Below are 6,795 nucleotides of genomic sequence, written 5' to 3'. Positions count from 1 at the left end.
CACCTACCGGCTTCTACACTCAAGACTATCACCCTCACCTGGCCCTTTGCCGTCTGTGGGCTAGATATGGTGGGCCCATTCAAGACGGCACGCGGCGACATGACTCATCTGCTTGTCTCCATAGACAAGTTCACCAAGTGGATTGAAGCAAAGCCAATCAAGAAGTTGAATGGGCCGACTGCTGTGACCTTCATCGCAGATATCACCGTCCGGTATGGCATACCACATAGCATCATCATCGACAACGGCGCAAATTTTGCCAAAGGAGCATTGGCCCATTTCTGCACGACGCAGGGCATCTGACTGGACTTAGCATCCGTTGCCCATCCGCAGTCAAACGGCCAAGTCGAGCGAGCAAACAGCCTCATCCTCTCCGGCATCAAGCCCCGACTGGTCGAGCCGCTAGAGCGTTGGGCCGGCTGCTGGCTCGATGAGCTGCCGACCGTCCTCTGGAGCCTGCGCACCATGCTAAACAAGTCAACCAGCTTCACTCCTTTCTTCCTTGTGTATGGTGTCGAGGCCGTCATCCCAACTGACATCGAGTTCGACTCACCTCGCGTCACCATGTACACAGAAGCGGAGGCGAAGGAAGCGTGAGAAGACGGTGTCGATCTGCTGGAAGAGGGCCATCTGTTAGCACTCAGTCAGTCCGCCATCTACCAGCAGAGCCTGCGCCGCTACCATAGTCGGAAGGTCAAGCCAAGATCCTTAGGGCGACCTTGTGCTCCGACTGATCCATCGACCAGCCGGCCAGCACAAGCTCTTAGCCCCTTGGGAAGGCCCCTTTGTTAACAACAAGGCCTTGGGCAATGACTCCTACTACATGATCGATCCACAGAAGCCCAAGGCACGCAAGAGAGATGACTCTGGCAAGGAGTCGGAACGCCCATGGAATGTCAATCTCCTTCGAAGATTTTACAGTTGATGCAGTATGTACCATGCAATCTTTTGTATTAAGTACAAGACATCGGGTCCCCCGAGGAGCATTCGGGGACTACCATTTTTTATCTATATGATAAGTATTATGCCTATGAATGTGTCATTACATTTCTCTCATCCTACACCGGGTTCGACCAGTCGGCCCGGGGACTTGCCACCTTGTATTATGTTAGCGCTACCTGCAGTCAGACAAGTAGTGTGCCGGCATCTAAGCCCTCTCTTGCCGAAAGCCGCGGCTCGCAGAGCGACTGTCGGGTTAGCAAGAGTCGAAGGTAGGAAATGATGTCCACACGAAAAATGGCTAAGGACCAACGCGCTTACATAACACAAGCCGGCTCCCCGCCTTGTCGACCGGCTGCTATGCAGCTGGCAGGCCAACTTCCCACTTACCATGCCATGATCTAAGAAAGCTGAAGTACTTGCCCTCCCAAAATGGCTAAGTGTTTTCCCAGACACAGACTGCTGAGCAATTGTTTGGCTGGGAAGGTGGCAGCCAAGGGAGGGCGGCAAAGGAAAAAGCCGGAAAGGATTAAAAGCAAGGAAAGTCGGAACCCGACACAAGCATAGCATATGCGAGATAATATTTACCTGAAGAAAGGCTTTTTAAGCCAGAATTCAACATAGTTTGAATACACCCCCAGTGGGTGGAACTACACAAATTTAATAAATATGGTCGAAAAGATTACTCTGCAGGAAGATAAAGATCAAAGTGGCTGCTTAGACCAAGGGAGCAGCAGGCGAGCCTGGCAGGTCGGCGGAAACGGCAGCGCTGGCTGGTGGAGTGGCCGGGTGGCGAGTCTCGGCTTGGTCATTGCTAGCAGCAATCGGCGTGTTCGCGCATGCCTCATTGTTGGAGGCACGGTCAGGTTGAGGCTGGCCGTCTGCTACATCGTCTGGCGCGGCGTCTTCGCCGTCCTCGTCCTCCTCGTCCTTGCCCTCATTGCTGGAGTCGATCTCCTCCGCTGAGTCCTCGCTGTCCTCCGGGTTCAGCTCGAACCAGTACGCCGGCACCTCAACACCATCTTCGTTCAAGTCAGGGATGAAGACGCTAGTGTTAGTGTAGTCGCCGATCATCGCTGTGCGATGAAAGATAGCGGGCCTCACCGCCACTAACTCCTCATTGGCCTCCTGCCGGAACATGGCCAACTGGGCTAGATCCAGCCCAGGATACCACGCCCTGACAAACTCCAATGCCCGCCTAGCGCCTTCCCGGGCCGAAGAAGCCTTCCACGCCTCGAAGCGGCCGACTGCCACTTCCAGCTAGTCGGCAGTCCAACTGGGGGTGCACGGAACCGGGGTGTCGGGCCAGAGGGCGGAAAGTACCTGGGCTCCAACACGCTGAAGGTGGCGGAGCATCCGGTGGGCCGGCTAGAGACGGGCCTGGATGGCCAAGAGCTGCTCCTCAAGCGTCCGATGAGCATTTGGCGCAATCTCAGCACCAGCCTACCTCCTCGCTTCACGGCGGGCCTCGATGGCCTGGCTGGCAGCGACGGAGTAGCCAGGGAAGTATTCTACGCAAAGAAGCAAAATGGAACACGAAGTCAGAAGCCAGACCAAATAACAGGCGGCAGACGAATGAAAGAGGAGGAAGGCAACTCACTGTCGACCATGTCCTCAACTTGGCCATAGCCGTGCCTCAGCGCCCGCTCCGATTCGGCCTGGTTCGCCGCTTGGGTCTCGTACTAGGATTGGAGAGCGGTCTCGCTGTCCTTCACCGCCTGGAGGGATGTGTGGTGACGCTTTCCTGACCAGCTAGCGGCTTGGCCAGACGGTCGCGCTCCTAGGCCACCGTGCTGCACTCCGCCTCCTTGGCGCACAACGCGGTTTGGGACTCACCCAGTTGCTGCTCCAAGGCGGCATTGGGGCCTCTACAAAGACAACAAAGAAGAATGATCAATAAGCAAGAAGTCGCAAGAAGAGATCCGGCCCGACTGCTCAGCAGTCGGCCCGAATCTCGGGGACAACACCCAGTGGGTGCGCTGATGCACCCCCACGAGAGAAAGAGGGCGGAATACTTACTCCGGCTTTCGGAGAAGTCGGCAGTCCACAAGGTCAGCTGCCGGACATGGGAGTTGAAGTTGGCTGCGCGGAGGTTATGATAGTCCTGCAAAAAGGACAGATAGACAAGAGAAGACAAGTCAGCACCCCAGTCTACTTAGAAGTTCTAGGCCGCCTGCTCAGCAGTCGGCCCGGAACTCAGGGACTACACCAAGTGGGTGTGCTGACGCGCCCCCACGGAAAAATGAAATAATAAGAAACAAAAAAGCAGGACCCGGATGGCCGTTCGCGTCGCCAGGACCTCCTGGTTGTAGTTGCGGAGGGCGGTGGCCTGAGCCTGGAGCCAGGCTCGGACGTCCTCTGCTGCCTCGTTCAGCACAGCCGTCCCACCCTTAGGCGTCCAGTCCGATGAGTTGACGCTGGTCGCCTCCAATTTCTGGTTCAACGAGCTGGCGCCCCTGGGCCCCTGCGGATGCTGCGCCGAGGCCACCTTCCCCGCGTGATGGCATGCCGAAGATTGGACCACGAGGTCCGGTCCTACCGCTGGTCCACCGCCAGCCGGCGGCGCGGGTGGCGCGTTGGGTTAGCCGCCTTGGTCTGCCACAGTTGGCGCCGGTGGCCTCATCCGCCTCCTCCTGCGCTGCCTTGGGGGCTGCCGCCTTCTGCCGCTCCGCCTCTTGCTCCTCATGCGCCACCCGCGCGTTCCCCTCCATCGCCGCCTAGAGCTCAGCGTGCGGTGATGTCTACTACACAACCTTCTTCTTATAGACGTTGTTGGGCCTCCAAGTGCAGAGGTTTGTAGGACAGTAGCAAATTTCACTCAAGTGGATGACCTAAGGTTTATCAATCTGTGGGAGGCGTAGGATGAAGATGGTCTCTCTCAAGCAACCCTGCAACCAAATAACAAAGAGTCTCTTGTGTCCCCAACACACCCAATACAATGGTGAATTGTATAGGTGCACTAGTTCGGTGAAGAGATGCTGATACAAGTGCAATATGGATGGTAGATATAGGTATTTGTAATCTGAAATTATAAAAACAGCAAGGTAACTAATGATAAAAGTTAGCGTAAACGGTATTGCAATGGTAGGAAACAAGGCATAGGGTTCATACTTTCACTAGTGCAAGTTCTCTCAACAATAATAACATACTTCGATCATATAACTATCCCTCAACATGCAACAAAGAGTCACTCCAAAGCCACTAATAGAGGAGAACAAACAAAGAGATTATGGTAGGGTACGAAACCACCTCAAAGTTATCCTTTCTGCTCTATCTATTCAAGAGTACGAAGTAAAATAACACGAAGCTATTCTTTCCGTTCAATCTATCATAGAGTTCATACTAGAATAACACCTTAAGACACAAATCAACCAAAACCCTAATGTCACCTAGATACTCCATTGTCACCTCAAGTATCCATGGGCATGATTATACGATATGCATCACACAATCTCAGATTCATCTATTCAACCAATACAAAGTACTTCAAAGAGTGCCCCAAAGTATCTACCAAAGAGTCAAGACGAGAAGGTGTGCCAACCCCTATGCATAGGTTCATGGGCGGAACCTGCAAGTTGATCAACAAAACATACATCAAGTGGGTCACATGATATCCCATTGTCACCACAGATAAGCACGGCAAGACATACATCAAGTGTTCTCAAATCCTTAAACACTCAATACGATAAGATAACTTCAAGCGGAAAACTCAATTCATCACAAGAGAGTAGAGGGGGAGAAACATCATAAGATCCAACTATAATAGCAAAGCTCGCTATACATCAAGATCGTGCCATAGAGAGAACACGAGAGAGAGAGAGAGAGAGAGATCAAACACATAGCTACTGGTACATACCCTCAGCCACGAGCGTGAACTACTCCCTCCTCGTCATGGAGAGCGCCGGGATGATGAAGACGACCACCGGTGAGGGATCCCCCCTCCGGCAGGGTGCCGGAATGGGCTCCCGAGAGCTTTTTGGTGGCTACAGAGGCTTGCGCCGGTGGAACTCCCGACCTATTTTTAGGGTATATGGGAATATATAAGCAAAAGAAGTCGGTCGGGGGAGCCTCGAGGGGCCCATGAGGGTGGAGGGCATGCCTAGGGGGGTGGGCGCGCCCTCCTATCTCCTGGCCTCCTCGAAGCTTCCCTGGCTTGTACTCCAAGTCTCCCGGATAATGTTCGTTCCAAAAAATCACGCTCCCAAAGGTTTCATTCCGTTTGGACTCCGTTTGATACTCCTTTTCTTCGAAACACTGAAATAGGCAATAAAACAGCAATATGGGTTGGGCGTCCGGTTCATAGGTTAGTCCCAAAAGTAATATAAAAGTGCATAATAAAGCCCGTAAACATTCAAAACAAATAATAAAATAGCATGAATGCTTCATAAATTGTAGATACGTTGGAGACGTACCAGCATCCCCAAGATTAAGTTCTACTAGTCCTCGAGTAGGTAAATGATAAAAGAAAGAATTTATGAAGTGTTAATGCTAGCAGGTGCACAAGTTTGATCAATGATAATTTCAGTCACCTTTTCTAGCATGATTATATGTCATAACAGTAGTTCATCTCATAAACCTTCTCAAGATCAAGTAACAAGCTATTCCCATGTTAAAGCATAGACCATAAACTTTCTTGAAAACTAGCAAACTTCATTCTTAGTCATCAAACAATTACAATTCATCTTATTTTCAGGAAGGATCTATGTTAGAGCTTTGATTTAGCAAACTCCACATACTCAACTATCATATAGTCTTCTACAATTGCTAACACTCACGCAATACTTATGGTTATGGAGATTTAATCAGATACTGAGAAAGATAGGGGCTTATAGTTCACCTTTGGGTGATGTCAACAATAATAGTTCATGCTAACTTACTTCCAATTGGATATATATATCAGGATCTTTCCAACACGAGGTGCTTGCCAAAGGATAAAATGAAAAAGGGAAAGGTGAAGATCACCTTGACTCTTGGATAAAGTAAAAGACATAAAGTAAAAGATAGGCCCTTCACAGAGGGAAGCAGTGGTTGTCATGTGCTTTTATGGTTGGATGCACAAAATCTTAATGCAAAAGAATGTCACTTTATATTTCCACTTGTATATGGACCTTTATTATGTAGTCCGTTATTGCTTTCATAACAAGATCGTATAAAGCTTATTTTCTTCACACTAATAGATCATGAATATTTAGAGAGCAATTTTTATTGCTTGCACCGATGACAACTTACTTGAAGGATCTTACTCAATCCATAGGTAGGTATGGTGGACTCTCATGGCAAAAGCTGGGTTTAAGGATATTTGGAAGCACAAATAGTATCTCTACTTGGTGCAAGGAGTTTTGGCTATCATGAGGGGGGAAGGCAAGCTCAACATGTTTGAATGATCCATGACAATATACTTTAACTAAGATGTGAGAAAAGATAACCCATTATGTTGTATTCCTTGTCCAACATCAACTCTTTAGCATGTAATACTTAATGAGTGCTCACAATTTTAAAAGATGTCTAGGATAGTATATTTATATGTGAAATTTCTCTTCCTTCAATATTCTTTCATGAATTGTTCAAATGACCAATACAATGCTTGCTAACCTTCAATAAATTTACAACCTTTACTTCTTAGATGTGAAGTCATTAGTCCCCATGGGGTAAGCAAATGATACATATATAATTTCATATTTATGACATTCAACTCATTCAACCATTTACTCATAGGATATAAGTGAAGCACACGAGTAAATGACAAACTACTCCAACAAGATATAAGTGAAGATCAAAGAGTAGCTAAATAATTATGTAGCTATGTGAAGACTCTCTCTCATTAAAGCATTTCAGATCTTGGTATTTTATTGAAAC

This window comes from Triticum dicoccoides, chromosome 3B (assembly GCF_002162155.2).
Source record: "Triticum dicoccoides isolate Atlit2015 ecotype Zavitan chromosome 3B, WEW_v2.0, whole genome shotgun sequence".
Classification (NCBI taxonomy): domain Eukaryota; kingdom Viridiplantae; phylum Streptophyta; class Magnoliopsida; order Poales; family Poaceae; genus Triticum; species Triticum dicoccoides.
Note: the sequence above shows the minus strand (reverse complement) of the source record.